This window comes from Pan troglodytes, chromosome 10 (genome assembly GCF_028858775.2).
Source record: "Pan troglodytes isolate AG18354 chromosome 10, NHGRI_mPanTro3-v2.0_pri, whole genome shotgun sequence".
NCBI lineage: Eukaryota > Metazoa > Chordata > Mammalia > Primates > Hominidae > Pan > Pan troglodytes.
Window position 1 is genome coordinate 66617446 of NC_072408.2, and position 18540 is coordinate 66635985.

Sequence of the window (18540 nt, forward strand, 5' to 3'; positions counted from 1 at the left end):
TAAAAGTCTTTTCTCATTACTATTGATGAAATGTTGTAAGCATCATTTCCTATCTTGTTCAGCCTCGCCTTCTTAGGTAAGAGTAAAAAGGCTATAGTCATTCATGTTTAATGCTGACATGTTTTATTGAAGATAATCTAGACCAACATGTATTAATTCTTCTTTTTTCCTCATTTTAAAGTTAGAAATGGAAAATATCCTCTAAACTTAATCAGCAACTGAATATACACCATAAAAAGATATATAGATAGCTTTTATTACCTTGAGGTATGTCCCTTGTATGCCGATTTTGCTGAGGGTTTTAATCATAAAGGGATGCTGGACTTTATGAAATGCTTTTTCTGTGACTATTGAGATGACCATGTGATTTTGGTTTTTAATTCTGTTTATGTGGTGTATCACATTTATTGATTTGCATATGTTAAACCATCCCTGCATCCCTGGTATGAAACGCACTTGATCATGGTGGATTATCTTTTCTATATGCTGTTGGATTTGGTTAGCTAGTATTTTGTTGAGGATTTATGAATCTATGTTCATTAGTGAGATTGGTCTGTAGTTTTATTTTTTGTTATGTCCTTCTTGGTTTTGGTTTTAGGGTGACACTGGTTTTATAGTGTGATTTAGGGAAGATTTCCTCTTTCTCTATCCTGTGGAATAGTGTCAACAGAATTGGTACCAATTCTTCTTTGAATGTCTGATAGAATTCAGTGGTAAATCGGTCTGGTCCTGGATTTTTTGTTGTTGTTGGCAATTTTTTTTATCACCATTTCAATCTCGCTGGTTATTATTTGTCTGTTCAGTTTCTGTATCTTCGTGGTTTAATCTAAGAGGGTTGTATCTTTCCAGGAATTTATCCATCTCTTCTAGGTTTTCTAGTTTATGCACATAAAGGTGTTCATAGCAGCCTTGAATAATCTTTTGTATTTCTGTGGTATCAGTAGTAATATCTCCCATTTCATTTCTAATTCAGCTTACTTGGATCTTCTGTCTTCTTTTCTTGGCTAATCTCACTAATGGTCTATCAATTTTATTTATCTTTTCAATGAATGAGTTTTTGTTTCATTTATCTTTTGTATTTTTGTTGTTGTTGTTTCAATTTCATTTAGTTCTGCTCTGATCTTCATTATTTCTTTTCTTCTGCTGGGTTTGGGTTTGGATTGTTTTTGTTTCTTCAGTTCCATGAGGTGTGACCTTAGATTGTCTATTCATGCTCTTTCAGACTTTTAGATGTAGGCATTTAATGCTATGAACTTTCTACTTAGCACCATTTTGCTATATCCCAGAGGTTGTGATAGGTTGTATCAGTATTATTGTTCAGTTCAAATATTTTTTTAATTTCCATCTTGATTTTATTGTTGACCCAATGATCACTCAGGAGCAGGTTATTTAATTTCCATGTATTTGCATGGTTTTGAGGGTTCCTTTTGGTGTTGATTTCCAGTTTTATTCCACTGTGGTCTGAGAGAGTACTTGATATAATTTCAGTTTTCTTAAATTTACTAAGACTTGTTTTGTGGTCTGTCATATGGTCTATCTTGGAGAATGTTCCATGTGCTGACGAATAGAATGTATATTCTGCAGTTGTTGGGTAGAATATTCTGTAAATATCTGTTAAGTCCATTTGTTGTAGGGTACAGTTTAAGTCCATTGTTTCTTTGTTGACTTTCTGTCTTGATGACCTGTCTAGTGCTGTCAGTGGCGTATTGAAGTCCCCCACTACTATTGTGTTTCTATCTCATTTCTTAGGTCTAGTAGTAATTGTTTTATAAATTTGGGAGCTCCAGTGTTAGGTGCATATATATATATATATATATACATATATATATATATATATATATGTATATGATTGTGATATTTTCCTGTTGGACCAGTCCTTTTATCATTATATAATATCCCTCTATGTCTTTTTAAATGGCTGTTGCTTTAAAGTTTGTTTTGTTTGATATAAGAATAGCTACTCCTGCTCACTTTTGGTGTCCATTTGCATGGAATATCTTTTTCCATCATTTTATCCTAAGTTTATGGGGATCATTATGTGTTAGGTGAGTCCCCTGAAGACAGTAGAAACTTGGTTGGTGAATTCTTATCCATTCTGCTATTTAGTCTCTCTCTCTTTTTTTTTTTTTCGAGATGGAATCTCGGTCTCTGGTCAGGCTGGACTGCAGTGGTACGATCTTGGCTCACTACAACCTCTGCCTCCTGGGTTCAAGTGATTCTCCTGCCTCAGCCTCCTGAGTAGCTGGGACTACAGGCACGCACCACCACGTCCAGCTAATTTTTGTATTTTGAGTAGAGACAGGGTTTCACCATGTTGGCCAGAATGGTCTCCCTCTCTTGACCTCATGATCCTCCCGCCTCGGCCTCCCAAAGAGCTGGGATTACAGGTGTGAGTCTCCACACCCAGCCTATTCCATATCTTTTAAGTGGAACATTTAGGTCATTTACATTCAATGTTAGTATTGAAATGTGAGGTGTTATTCTATTTATCATGCTGTTTGTTGCCTGAATAACTTGGTTTTTTCATTGTGTTATTGTTATGTAGGTCCTGTGACATTTATGCTTTAAGGGGGTTCCATTTTGGTGTATGTTGAGGATTTGTTTCAAGATTTTGGGCTCTTTTTAGCAGTTTTTGTAGTGCTGACTTGATAGTGGCAAATTCTCTCAGTATTTGTTTTTCTAGAAAAGACCATATCTTTTCTTTATGTATTAAGCTTAGTTTTGTTGGATTCACAATTCTTGGCTAATAATTGTTTTGTTTAAGGAAGCTAAAAATAGGACCCCAATTCCTTCTAGCTTGTAGGGTTTCTGCTGAGAAGTCTTCTGTTAATCTGATTAAGTTTTCCTTTATAGGTTATCTGACGCTTTTGCCTCACAGCTCTTGAGATTCTTTCCTTCATGTTGACTTTAGATAACCTGATGACTATGTGCCTAGGCTATAATCTTTTTGTGATGAATTTCCCAGGTGTTCTTTGAGCTTCTTGTATTTGGATGCCCTAGATCTCTAGCAAGGCTGGGAAATTTTTGAATTATTCCCTCAAATATTTTTTCCGAACTTTTAAATTTCTCTTCCTCCTCAGGAACACCAATTATTCTTAGGTTTGGATGCTTAACATAGTTCCAAACTTTTTGAAGGCTTTGTTCATTTTGTAAAATTCTTTTTTGCTTTGTCTTCGATGCATTGTGTTAATTCAAAAGCTTTGTCTTCAACTCTGAAGTTCTTTCTTCTGTTTGTTTGATTTTGTTGCTGAGACATTCCAGTGAATTTTGCGTTTCTCTAAGTGTGTCTTTGATTTCCAGAAGTTGTGATATTTTTTATTTATGCTATCTCTTTCACTGAAGAATTTTCCTTTCATATTGTGTATCATGTTTTGATTTCTTTAAGTCAGACTTCACCTTACATCTTGTAGTCCCCAGTGCTTATTGTTCCCATCTTTATATCCATGTGTACCTGATGTTTAGCCCTCACTTATAAGTGAGAACATGTGGTATTTAGTTTAATGTTTCTGTGCACAGTCACTTAAGAAAATGGCCTCCAGCTGCATCCATGTTACTGTAAAGTACATTATTTCATTCTTTTTTATGGCTGTATAGTATTCCACAGTGTATATGCACCACATTTTCTTTATCCAATCCACTGTTGATGAGCACCTAAGTTGATTCCATGTCTTTGATATTATGAATAGCACTGTGGTAAACATATGGATGCATGTGCCTTTTGGGTGGAATGATTTATTTTCCTTTGGGTATATACTGAGTAATAGGATTGCTGAGTCAAAAGGTAGTTCTATTTTCAGTTCTTTGAGAAATCTTCAAACTGCTTTCCACACTGGCTGAACTAATTTATATTCCCACCAGCAGTGTATAAGTGTTCCCTTTTCAATGCAACCAGGCCAACATCAGTTATTTTTTGACTGTTTAGTAAAGCCTTTCTGACTGGTGTGAGATGAGATCTCATCGTGGTCTTGATTTGCATTTCTCTGATGATTAGTGACGTGGAACATTTTTTCCTGTATTTGTTGGTTGCTTGTATGTCGTCTTTTGAGAAGTATCCGTTTGTGTCCTTTGCTCATATTTCAGTGGTGTTGTTTTCTGCTAGTTCATTTATTTAAGTTTTTTACAGATTTTGTGTATTAGACATTTGTTGGATGCATAGTTTGTGAGTATTTTATTCCATTCTGTAGGTTGTCTATTGATTGATAGTTTCTTTTGCTGTGCAGAAGCTCTTTAGTTTAATTAGGTCCACTTGTGAATTTTTGTTTTTGTTGCAATTGCTTTTGAGGACCTAGCCATAAATTCTTTGCCAAGACCAATGTTGAGAAAGGTATTTCCTAGGTTTTCTTCTAGAATTTCTGTAGTTTGAGGTCTTACATTTAAATCTTTAATTCATCTTGAGCTGATTTTTGTGTATGGTGATAGGTAGTGGTCCAGTTTCATTCTTCAATACATGGATAATCACTTATCACAGCACTATTTATTGAATAGGGAATCTTTTTCCCATTGTTTACTTTTGTCAGCTTTGTCAAAGATTAGATTGTTGTAGGTATATGGCTTTATTTCTGAGTTCTCTGTTCTGTTTTATTCGTCTATGTGTCTGGCTTTGTACCAATACCATGCTATTTTGGTGACTGTAGCCTTGTGGTATAGTTTGAAGTTGGGTAATGGGATTGCTCTGACTTTGTTCTTTTTGTTTAGGATTCTTTGGGTTATAAGCTCTTTTTTGGTTCATATGAATTTTAGAATATTTTTTTCTGAATCTGTGAAAAATGACATTCGTAGTTTGATAGGAATAGGGCTGAATCTGTAGATTGCTTTGAACAGTATGACCATTTTAATGATATTGATTGATATGGTTAGGCTTTGTGTGCCCACCCAAATCTCATCTTGAATTATAATCCTCATAATCTCCATAATCGCCATGTGTCAAGGGAGAGACTGGGTGGAGGTAATTGAATCATGGAAGTGGCTCCCCCATGCTATTCTCATGATAGTGAGTAAATTCTCACGAGATCTGATGGTTTTATAAGAGGCTCTTCCCCCTTCACTCAGCACTTCTCCTTCCTGCTGCCTTGTGAAGAAGGTGCCTTGCTTCCCCTTTGCCTTCTGCTGTACTTGTAAGTTTCCTGAGGCCTCCCCAGCCATGCTGAACTGTTAGTCAATTAAACCTCTTTCCTTTATAAATTACCCAGTCTCAGGCAGTTCTTTATAGCAATATAAAAACAGACTAATACATTGATTCTTCCAATCCATGAGAATGGAATGTTTTTCCATTTGGTTGTTTCATTTCTGATTTCCTTCAGCAGTATTTTGTAGTTCTTCTTGTAGAGATCTTTTAACTCCTTAGTTAGACGTATTTATAGGTACTTTTAGGCTATTGTAAATGGGATTGCACTGTTTATTTGGATCTCAGCTTGAACGCAATTGGTATCTAGAAATGCTACCGATTTTTGTACATCGATCTTGTATCCTGAAACTTTACTGTAGTCATTTATCAGTTCTTGGAGACTTTCAGTGGAGCCTTTAGGCTTGTCTATGTATAGAATCATATTAGTGAAGAGAGATGGTTTGACTTCTTTTCTATTTGAATGACTTTTATTTATTTCTCTTGCCTAATTTCTCTTGCTAGAACTTCCAGTACTACCTTGAATAGGAATTTTGAGAGTGGGATTATTGTCTAGGTCCAGTTCTCAAGGGGAATGCTTTCAGCTTTTGCTGTTGGTTGTGGTTTGTCACAGATGGCACTAATTATTTTGGGGTATTTTCTTTGTATGCTGAATTTGGTGAGGATTTTTATTATTAAGGTATGTTGGCTTTTGTCTAAACCTTTTCTGTATCTATTGAGATGATGATGTAGTTTTTGTTTTTGATTCTGTTTATTCGGTGAGTCACATATTGATTTGCATATGTTGAACCAAATTTGCATCCCAGGAATAAAACCTACTTGATTGTGATGAATTAACTTTTTGATCTGCTGCTGGATATAGTTTGCTAGTATTTTGTTGAAGGATTTTTTTATGTCTGTGTTCATCAGAGATATTGGCCTGTAATTTTCTTTTTTGTATCTTTGCCAGATTTTGGTATCAGAGTGATGCTGGCTTCATAGAATGAGTTAGGGAGGAGTCCTTTCTCCTTAATTTTTTAGGTTTCAGTAGGATTGGTACCAGCTCCTCTTTGCAGATATGGTAGAATTGGGCTATGAATCCATCTGATCTAGGGCTTTGTTGGTTGGTGTTTTATTTATTTATTTATTTATTGAGATGGAGCCTCACTTTGTCACCCAGAATGGAGTAGAGTGGCATCATCTTGGCTCACTGCAACCTCCACCTCCTGGGTTCAAGTGATTCTCCTGCCTCAGCCTCCTGAATAGTTGGGATTACAGGAATGCACCACCATGGCTGGCTAATTTTTAGTATTTTTAGTAGAGATAGAGTTTCACCTTATTGGCCAGGTTAGTCTCAAACTCCTGACCTCATGATCCACCCATCTCAGCCTCCTGAAGTGCTGGGATTACAGGCATGAGCCACCACAAGCAGCCGGTTGGTGTGTTTTTTTATGACTGATTCAATTTTGGAGCTAATTAATGATTTATTCATGATTTCAATTTCTTCCTTTCTCAATCTTGAAAGATTCTGTGTTTCCAGGAAATTATTCATTTCCTCTAGATTTTCTAGTTTGTATGCATAGAGGTATTCATAATAGTCTCTGGGGATATTTTGTATTTCTGTGAGGTCAGTTGTAACATCACCCTTGTCATTTCTGATTGTGCTTATTTGGATCTTCTCTCTTTATTTGTTCATCTAGTTAGCGATATATTAACCTATTTTATCCTTTAAAAGAACCAACTTTAGGTTCCGTTGATCATTTGTATGAATTTTTGGGTTCGAATTTTTTTCATTTCTTCTCTAATTTTAGGTATTTCTTCTCTTCTATTATGTTTGGGGTTAGTTTTTCTTGTTCTAGTTCCCCTAGGTGTTATATTAGATTGTTAATTTGATATCTTTCTAACTTTTGATTTAGGTAATTAGTACTATAAGCTTTCCTCTTAACACTGTTTTTCTTTTTCTGCATCCCAGAGATGTTAGTATGTTGTATCTCCATTTTCATTTATTTCGAACATTTTTCAAATTTCTGCCTTAATTTCGTTGTTTACCCAAAAGTCATCCAGGAGCAAGTTGTTTAATTTCCATGTAATTGTGTGGTTTTTACAGATCATCTTGGTATTGGTTTTTGTTATTATTCTACTGTGGTCTGAGTGTATGCTTGGTATAATTTCGATTTTTTTTTAATGTATTGAGACTTGCTTTATGGCTGAGCATGTGGTCAATCTTAGAGATTGTTCCATGCGTAGATGAAAAGAATGTATATTCTGTGGTTGTTGGGTGGATTACTCTGTAGATATTTAGTTTAATTTTTCTGCTACAACAATCTATCTCATGCTGTCAGATGGGTATTGAAGTCCCCCACCAATATTGTGTGGCTGTCTAAACCTTTTCATAGGTCTAGGTACTTGTTTTATTAATCTGAGTGCTCCATTGTTGGGTGCATATACATGTGGGATATTTATGTCTTCTTATTGAATTGAACACTTTATCATTATGTAATTTCCCTTCTTTACCCGTTTTTACTGTTGTTGGTTTAAAGTATTTTTTTTTCACCGATATAAGGATAGCAACCTCTGCTCGTTTTTGTTTTTTGTTTTCACATGTTACAACACCCATAGTGTCAAAGTAAAGTCTCCCCTTACTTTGAGGATATGGGTGTTGTAACGTGTGAGATAGGTCTCTTGAAGACAGCAGAGGATTGGGTCTCATTTATTAATTCAATTTGCCACTCTGTGTCTTTTAATTGGGGTGTTTAGACCATTTACCCTCAAGGTTAATATTGATATGTAAGGTTTTGCTCCTGTCATGATGTTGTTAGCTGGTTTCTTTGTAATCCTGAATGTGTAGTTGCTTTATAGGGTCTATGAGCTGTGTATTCAAGTATGCTTTTGTGGTAGTAGGTATTGTTCATTTTCATGTTAGAACTCTCTTAAGAATCTCTCATAAGGCTGATCTGGTGGTAATAAATTCTCTTATTGTTTGCTTGTATGGAAAAGATTTATTACTCTTTAACTTATGAAGCTTAGTTTGGGATAATATGAAAATTCTTTATTGGAATTTCTTTTATTTAAAGATGCTGAAAGTAGGCCCCCAGGCTCTTCTGTCTTGTAGTGTTTCTGCTAAGACTGCTATTAGCCTGATGGGGTTCCCTTTGCCCTTTATAAGTAATATGACTGTTTTCTTTAGTTGCCTTTAAGGTTTTTTTCTTTCATGTTGACCTTGGAAAGTCTGAGAACATTGTTTCTTGGGGACGGTCATCTTGTATAGTACAGGGATTCTCTGAATTCCTTCAATTTTCTTGTCAACCTCTCTAGTGATATTGGGGCAACTTTTGTGGACTATATTCTCAAGTATGTTTTCCAATTTGCTTACTCTCTCTTCTTCTTTCTTAGGAATGCCAATGGGCACAGGTTCGGTCTCTTTATATAATCCCACATTTCTCTAAAGTTTTGCTCATTAAAAACTTTGTTTTCAATACTTTTGTCTGACTGAGTGACTGGAAGGACCAATCTTCAAGCTCTGAAATTCTTTCTGCAGCTTGGTCTAGTCTGCTGCTATGACTTCTAACTGTATTTTGAAATTCCTGTAGTAAATTTTTTCATTCCAGGAGTTCAGTTTGGGTTTTCCTAAAATGACTATTCCTTCTTACAGCTATTGGATTGTTTTACTGGCTTCACTGAATTCATTGATTTCAACTTTTTCTTGAATCTTGTTGAACTTTCTTGTCATCTAGATTCTGAATTCTATGTCTGTCATTTCAGACATTTCAATCTGCTTAAGATCCATTTTTTTTGGAAACTAGTGTGATCCTTGGGAGGTAAGGAAACACTGTCTTTTTGAATTGCTGCAGTTCTTCTGCTAATTCCTTTTCATCTCAGAGGGCTGGTGTTTCTTTATCTTTTTGAAGTTGCTGCCATTTGGATGAAGCTTTTTGTTTTCATTTTATTTTATCCCTTGAGGGTTTGACTATGGTGTATACTGTAGATAGTCACTTGGCTTTGTTTCTGGGTACTTTGAGAGAACCAAGTCTCTGTAGTTTCCTTAATTGTGGTTAGTTTCCTGCACTGGTTTTCACATGTGATAAGTGCTGAATGAATTTATTTCTGTTTGGTGGTGTCATTCAGGCTGCAATCCAGTAGATGGTGATTAGGAGTAAGAGCCAACAGATAAGCTTTTACTCAGTTGCACACCTCTTTTGTATTTTATTTTGTTTGCAACAATACCATGTGGAGGGGAGATGGGGAGGCAAGAGACAACTCCCTCACCAATCTGTTCCCAGGTGGGCTTTGTGGGACATCCCTGTAATCACTGGTGTTGCACCCACATTTTCTTAGCCCCAAGAGGTGCCCCTGAAGACTGCACTCTCCTTTCTCTTATGGCTGGCCCAAGCCAATGTTCAGGTCACCAGGAGACCCACAATACTCAAGGACCTGCTGGTCCTCTGTGCTTGGCAGAGTTGAAGCATGTTGTGGGGTGTGTCTGCAGATAGTCTGGTGATAGAGTGGGTCAAGAGTAGAGGATTCCCTGGGCAGAGTGGTGGCACTGCAGGTGTGCAGCTAGTGTGGCAACTGTGGCCCAGGTTTTTTTCTCTCAGTAGATGGCTGTGGGAACTGGCCAGCTTGTACTCCCACACTAAGTCTGCCTCCAGTGTTTGCCCTGGGAGCAGGTCTAACCAGCTAGTTTTGTCCCAAACCTTTTGCTCCCAGATCACTGGGCTGTTTCTCGTGTTGTGAGCCATGAGGCTCCCTCAGGCAGAAGCTGCAGCTGGCAACAGGCTACACTCTTTCTGGACCAGACTTGCAGAGGTATGGATGCCTAGCTTCTGCACTGGTATATGAACCCATGCCTCACTCTTCCTCATGTTCTAAGATGGGGGTTGCTGTCCTGATCTATCTCAAACCACAGATCTCAGCTCAATTCCCTTAGGCAGTGTGCTCAGCATCTATGAGGTTGGGACCAGGTCTGCATCTTTGTTCTTTGGCGCCTTGGGGTTAAGCATTGCCTATGCTGGAGGAGTCAAACTGCTCCCAGGCTGTTGGTAAATTAATTAGGCAGGTCAGTGGAGGCTGTGCTGTGTGCACCCTCTTGCAGGAGCAGCCAGGCAAGGGCCTTGGGAGTAGCTGACAAACGAGGGGGAATGCAGATCAGATTTTCCCCCATCCTGTGGGAAAGGCATCCCTGCCAGGAAGTTAGCAGAGGCTAGAGTCACTCAGAGCAAGATGGAGAGCCTCGGGGGATGGGTTCCTATGATTGTGTTTCACTGTACCTGCCTCACATGTTAAATCTTCTGGGGTCTGTGGGAGTTGAAGTTCTGCCTCTGCCTACTCTCTGGGCAGTTCCCCTTGCCAATTCAAATGTGTATGGCGGTTGTAGGATTTGTGATATTCAGGATTCCAGAGATCCATATCAGGAGTGTTGTGCCCTGGAGTTTCTTCACTCACCCCTTAGGACTTGTTTAAGACTGAGAGCCAGTCCTCGCACTCAGTCACTCTGTATAGGCTTTCCAGCTTCCTCCCTCTTTAACTTTGGTGTCTGTGTTGTCTCTTACTGCCTTTCAGTGTTTTTCTCAAAAGATCTGTTCAAAGTGTGGTGATTTACTTGATATTTTGGTTTCTGCTGGTGGAAGAAGCTTTTCCTGCCTTTGTCTAGTTGGTCAATCCCCACGTCATTTGTTTTTTTGAAAATTAGCTTTGCTGGTTATAGCATTCTTGACTGACAGGTTTTTTTTTTTATCTGTCAGCACTTTAGATATATCATCCCATTCACTCCTAACCTGGAAGGTTTCTGCTGAGAAATCTGCTATTAGTGATGAGGATTCTTTTATATGTGACTTGGCTTCTTTTAGAATTCTCTGGTTGTCTTTGACTTTTGACAGTTTGACCATAATGTGGCTCAGAAAGGACCTTTTGGGGTTGAATCTACTTGGAAATCTTTCAGCTTCCTGGATCTGAATGCACTTGTATCTTCCAAGACATGGGAAGTTTTAAGTTACTATTTCATTAAATAGGTTTTCTATGCCTTTCCTCATATCTTCTTCTTTTATAAATCCCATAAGGAAAACATATTTTCACTTAATCATATTCCATAAATGATGTAGGTTTTCTTCCTTTTTACAATTCTGTTTCTTCCTTTCATCTGAATGAGTTATTTCAAAAGACTTGTCTTAAATTCACACATTCTTTCTTCTACTTAATCTAGGCTATGTTTGAAACACTCCATTGTACTTTTTATTTCATTTATTGAATTTTTTACTTCCAATGTTTCTTCTTGTTTTTAAAATATCTATCTCTTTGTTGAATTTCTTATTTACATTATGAATTGTTTTCCTGATTCCATTGAATTGTCTACATGTATTCTCCTGCATCTCACTGAGTTTCCTTAAGATTATTATTTTGTATTTTCTCTGAGACATTTTATAGATATCCTTTACTTGGAGATCTGTTACTGAAGAATTATTGGGATACATTGGAGGTGTTATGTTTCTCTTTCTTTGCTTTTTCATATTTCTAGTGTCCCTGTGTTGATATCTGCACATATGGTGGAACACTCATTTTTTCAATGTTTATAAAGTAGCTTTCATAGGAAAAGCCTTTTTCCTGTAGATATAGTTGAGTAGGGTATTTTGACTTTGGTTTAGAGTAGGTACAGTAATGTAGTCTTATTTTATTTCTTTGGCTATAAGTAATGTCAGTGGTGTTTGCAAGTGCCTCAGTGGCCTAGGTTGGGTGTTTTGAGGCTGAGGCATGGCTTTTCTGGCAGTAGGAGCCATCAGGCAGGTCAGTTCTCAGGCCCTGAAAGGGTATGTGTGGGTGTGTGGCAGCTCTGATTGTCAGGGGGCAGGGTTTCCAGTGGTGTTGGCCTCTGAGTAGGCCAATCTTCAGGCCCTTGGCTGGATCATGCAGTGCTTCTTCCACTAGAGTGGGCAGACCCACTCACAGTGGTGTCTTCACATCCTAGGGTAAGGGGTATGTGGCAGCTTCACTTCTGGAGTGGATTTTTTCCCACCACTACATAATAAGCATGAATACTTGACAGCCATGATTAAAGATGAGCAAAAATAAGGTTGAAAATGAAGAGTGCTGCTGGGGCTTGTTTCTGGTACTGTGATAATACTGGTCATCTTTTCCTCACCAATAAAAATCAAAACCAAAAACCAAAAAAACCAAATTGGACAAAATTGGCAAAACCAATATTCATTGTTGATTATAGACAGACAATAAAATGAGAATAATTTATTGTTGAAACATTCTTAGAGTATCAGGTAAAAATATGGTAGTCTGTGGCCTATTTGCTGGGGGGCTGTGGGGTTGTTCATACTTCTCCTCTATAATTTAGTTGGTGATGACTATAATTTTAATAGCTTGTAATTGACCTCAAAACCTGCAGTTTTGCCACCAGAGGAGGCAGACTTGATTTTAGGCAAGGGATGGAAATTTGCAACTTTAGAACACTGCTATATTCACTAAAATCAAGTCAATATTAACCTGAATTTGATTATGATAAAATTGCAATAAGTTAAAGATTTATTTGTATTTCTTAGAGCAAAGAAACCCCTCAAAAATGTGGTTAACAAAAGAAATGTGAATTAAAATTATATACTAAAAAATATCTGTTTAACCTAAGAAAAGGCAGTAAGAAAGGGATAGAGGAACAAAAGAGAAGTGAGACATGAAGAATATAAGTACTTAAATGTAAATGAACTAGACACTTCAGTTAAAAGGCATACAGGGTAACACTGGATAACAAATGATATATTATATGCTGCCTACAACAGAAACACTTCAGATTCAAAGATACAAGTAAGTTCAAAGTAAAAAAATTAAAGAAGATATACTATGCAAGCAGTAGCCCAAACCATAATCATAAGAGGGCTGCAGGAGCTATATGAATATCCTGCACATGTATTATTTCAGGTTGTGGTAGGTCAAGAATCTGGGCATGTCCCAGCTGGGTCCACTGCTTAGGATCTCACAAGACTGCAGTCCAGGTGTTAGTCAGTTGCAGTCTCATCTGAGGCTCAAGTGAGCCTACTTCCAAGCTCCCTTGGGTTAGCAGAATTTACTTCCTTGCAGTTATTGAACTGGGAGCTCAGTTTCTTGTGAACTGTTGGCCAAAAGTTATCCTTAATTCTCCAATATGCCCACTTACTTTCTCAAAACCAGAAGGGAAGAAAGGATGAGAGACTCCAGTAAGACTACCAACCAATTTGACCTCTCTGACATACGTAGAAAACTCCACTCAGCAACAGCATGATACATATTCTTTTCAAGAGCACATTGGCAATTCTCCAGATAATAAATATGTGTTGTTTTAAGGTCCTAAGTTTTTGGAAATTTGTTATGAAGCAATAGGTAATTCACACAGAGGGAAACTTTTTTGACTTGATAAAAGGTATCAGATTTTGAAAAAATGTTGAAAGTCTGAATGTTTTTTCTCTATGCCTGTGAATAAGGCAAGGATGTTCACTGTCACCACTTCTAATCAACATCGTACTGGAGGTGCTAGCAAGGATAGCAAAGCAAGGAGAAGTTGAAGACATATTAGGGGACATCAAAAAGTTTGTGGAAAAAAATGAATTAAAAATAAAAATATATATATGCACATATATATATATATATATATATAAACTTTATTTCTCAACATAAGCTCCATCGAGTTCAAGACTTCTTTGTCAGCAATGATAACAGTCATTTATTCCATCCCTAAAAAACTCAGGGTCCTGAGAATTTAACCATGTTAATGCTGTCTTTTTTACATTATTAACTGAAGAAAAATAAGTGCCCTTTAAATATTTTTTAAGACTAGTAAACAAACAGAAGAGCCAGATGAAGCCAAATCATGACTTTAAAGTGGATGCCTAATGATTTCCCATCAAAATTCTCACAAAATTACCCTTGTTTGACAACGGGAATAAGCAGGAACATTGTCCTGGTGGAGGACCCTCTGGTGAAGTTCACCTGGGCATTGTTCTGTTAAAGCTTTGGCTATCTTTCTCAAAACACTCTCTTATTATAAGCAGGTGTTATCATTCATTTGCTTTCCAGAAAGTTAACAAGAAAAAGCCTTGAGAACTCCAAAAAACTGTTGTCATGACCTTTGCTCTTGGCTGGTTCACCTCCACCTCTTGGCAGCCAGTGCTTCGTGCTTTGTCTTCGGGATTGACTGGTAAAGCCATGTTTCATATTATGTTATAATATATCAAAGAAATGCTTCAGGATCTTGGTGCCACTTGTTTAAAATTTTCATTGAAAGCTCTGCTCTTGTTTGCAACTCATCTGGACACAATTTTAGCACCCATTGAGTGTAAAGTTTGCTCAACTTTAATTTTTCAGTTAGAGTTGTGGAAGATCAACAAATTAAGATGTCTACAATGTTGGTTATTGTTTATGCTGTTAATCATTGGTCCTCTTCAATTAGGACTTGAACAAGATCATTTTTTTTCCTCAAAAACTGATGTGGATGGTCTGCCACTGCAGGCTTCATCTTCAACATCATTTTTTCCCTTCTTAACAAGTTATCTATTTGTAAACTTCTGATTTTGGTGGGGCATTATTCCCATAAACTTTCCATAAAGTATCAATAATTTCACCATTCTTTCATTTAAGCTTCACCATAAATTTTGTTTGTTCCTGCGTCCATTATAGCAGAATTCATGTTGCTCTGTTAAGGGCTGTTTTCAAAGTGATATCTTATCCTCTTTAATGCCTAAAACTAGATCCTGTTCAGACATGTTATAACAAGTTAGTATGAATTTATTTTCATACAAAAAACCCATGCATAGTTTTTCATAATACACACTTTCATAAACTTTTTGAAGACCTCTTATATGATTAGAAAGGAATATATGTAACACTATCTTTATTCACAAATGATAATTTTTTCTATGTAGAAAACACTATGGAATTTATGAACTTATTATTTGAACTATTATGCAGGGGTTCAGGATAGAAGATCAATGATCAATGTAAACTCGATTGTATTTTTATATGTTGGTAATGAACAACTCAATAATAAAATTATGAAAATGATTTAACTTATAAATAATATTTCTGTTAGGAAGTGAGAGAGAGAGAGGGTGGGAAAAGAGATTGATTGTTTGTCACAATAGTCTCTTAGGAAGTAAAAGAAGTTTAGGAGAGTAGTTCAAAATAAAGCTATAAAGGGCACAGGAGAAGTCATGAAGATGTCTGCAGTCCATATTAAGAAACTTGGACTTTAGGCTGAGAACTAGTAGAAAATATTTGAGGACTTTATGTTTTTAAGTAAGGAAAACCACATGATATTTCTATTTCAGAAAGCTTATTCTAACTGCAATGTGAATTGGAGAAGAATACAACTGGAATAAGACAGGATGCTGTTGCAGTAATCTAGGCAGGATGGAGTTAGCAAAACTGGAAAGAAGTGGTCATATTTGAAGTATTTGAAAGGTAAATAATCTGAAAATGATTCAATACATAAAGCAAAAGTATGACTCAAATATTTTCAGTGCTTTCTAATGATTACAGACTTTCCAAAAAATATTGCCTAGATGGCTATGAAAGTTGGTTCTGAGCAAGTTCAAATTTCCTCATGAAAATCTTTTCAATTTTACCTGGTAGATCACTGGGTGGTCTTCAAATGTGGCAAGTGAGCTAGATGAACTGAAATGTCTTTTTAGATCCTAATATTCTATGAACAATAAAATTGGACAAAAATGCTTACAGGATAAGTGAAATCAATAAAAAAGGAACATCTTGGAAATTAGCAATGGATATAAAACTGTTCTATCAACGGATAAAGAAATTTAAGATCTAGGTGAATAAAACTGGACCATGTGCTTTTTATTCTTATTTATTCATGTATTAATTAAAGAAATATTTATTGTGTATTTACTGTGTGTCAAAATTGTTTTAGGCATTTAGGACATAATGAAAAGGACAATGAAGTCTACTTACTCTAATGAAATTGATATGCTAATGGGGAGAGAAGCACATAAACGGATAATAAATGAGTAAGATTATTTTACAGATTCTGAATTGCTTCAAAGGATACAGCTTGAAGATGTAGTACTGAGAATGACTCAGAAAGGAGTTCCTTAAATAGTTTAATAAGCAAAGACTACTCTGAGTAAATAGCATCTAATTAAGAAAAGGTAATTCTTAAGATATCATTATATATTATGGCTATAACAAATAAAAGATTAAAAATAGTAAAGATGTGCTCATGTTCTGTCTAAAATAATATTATGGATAGAACAAGCAAGTCATTTGATAAATGGAAGTAAGCAACCTGATGCATTTTTTCGCTTTCTTAAATATTTTTCTAAAATCCTAAAGCTAGAAATAATAGAAAATAAGTACAGAAAAATTCTTAAAACTGGTTCTGGCCACATTCAATTTATGATCAATCTCCATCACTTAGCTCCAATCTATATGAAAAGAAGACCAGTTAGTTGAAGGAATGACTTGAGAGTGCCATTGTAGGTCAAGGGAAGAATACCCCTCTCTTCCTTATAGAGTCAGCCAGACAAGCCTATGGCTTTTGTTGACAAAGGGGCAATGCAGAGGTTCCTGCAACTAATTCTTCAGAAGCAACTTGTAATCTTTTGTGTCTCTAGAGTCTGGAACTAAAAATGTTGGGGTATATGAGGATTTACTTTCTGGTAAACGCCCACCAGAACTGATACGTGGGAAAATGAAACATGAGGCATATGAACTTATTTGCAGCTCCACAGTGTTGGAGTTCAGTGCTGTACAGTGATTTCTCAGGAAGAGAGAGTCATGTGACCAAAACCATCCCTTCTCCAACCTTCTCAGTTTTCGTATTATTTCCTGAACTCCATTGGCTCTTCTTAGCTCTGGAGTGTTACCCTATTTTCTACCTCTTCAGCAATTTGTCTCTAGAACCTCTGTGATACCCTTTACCAGCCTGAGGCCTAGGGTGACTGTTTTCCAAAATGACTCAACCATTTTACATGCCACCAGAAGTATATAAAGTTTCTCATTTCTCCATATTCTTACCAACACTTGTAGTTGTCTGTCTTTTTTATTATAGCCATTCAAGTGAGAAGTGTTACCTAATTGTGGTTTTGATTTGCACTCCTTAATGACTAATGATGTTAGGTATCTTTTCACATGCTTTTTGTCCATTTGTATTTCTTCTTTTGAGGAATATTTGTTCAGATCCTTTGCCCATTTTAAAATTAAATTATCTTGTGAAGAAAGTATATTCTGTTGTTGTTTGGTGTAGTGTTCTATAGATATCTATTGGGTTTAGTTGTTTTATGGTGTTTAAATATTCTATTTACTTATTGGTGTTTGTCTATTTCCACCCATTATTAAAAATGGGGTACAGGGCCAGGTGCGATGGCTCACACCTGTAATTCCAACAATTTGGCAGGCTGAGGCAGGTGGATCACTTGAGGTCAGGGGTTCCAGACCAGCCTGGCCAACCTGGTGAAATCCCGTCTCTTCTAAAAATACAAAAAAATTTAGCCAGGTGTGGTGGTGGGCACCTGTAATCACAGCTACTCAGGAGGCTGAGGCAGGAGAATCACTTGAACCTGAAAGTCGGAGGTTGCAGAGAGCCAAGAGCACATCATTTCACTACAGGCTGGGTGACAGAACGAGACTCTGTCTCAAAAAAAAAATGGGGTACTGAAGTCTCCAATTATTATTATTGAATTATCCTTTTCTTCCTCCATTTCTGTCAGTCTTGGATACGTGTAATTTGAGGCACTCTTGTTAGATACATATGTTTGTAATTGTTATTTTTTTAATGTACTGAACCTTTACCATTATAAAATGTTCCTCTTTGTTTCTTGTAACAATTTTCTTCTAAAGTTTGTTTTCAATATTGGTATTATAGCTACTCCAGTTTCCTTTAGGTCAGTTTACATGGTATATATTTTTCATCATTTCACTTTTAACTTATTTTTAGTTTTGAGTATAAAATGTATCTCTTATAGATGGCATACATTTGGAACATTTTATCCTCTCTGCTGATCTCTGCCTTTTGATTTGAGAATTTAATTTATTTATATTTAATGTAATCGTTTGATAAGGTAGAAGTAATGTCTGCCATTTTGCCATTTTTCTATATGTCACATCTTTTTTGTTCTTCAATTTCTCTATTTCTGCCTCTCTGTACTAAATACGTATTTTCTAGTGTACCATTTCCATACCTTTGTCATTTCTTTACTATATTATTTTGCATTATTTTTTATTGGTGCCCTGGGGATTGCAATTAACATTTCAATTTTTAATGATCTAGTTTAGTTTACTACCAATTTAATTTCAATTATATACAAAACTTTGTTCTTGTAGAGCTTTGTTTCTCCTTCCTCCTTTGAGTTATCATCATACAAATGACATCTTTCAACATTCTGTGCCCATCAACTTAGAGTTATAATTATTGCTTGTAATTGCATTTTAAATCAGATAAGAAAAAAAGGGTTACA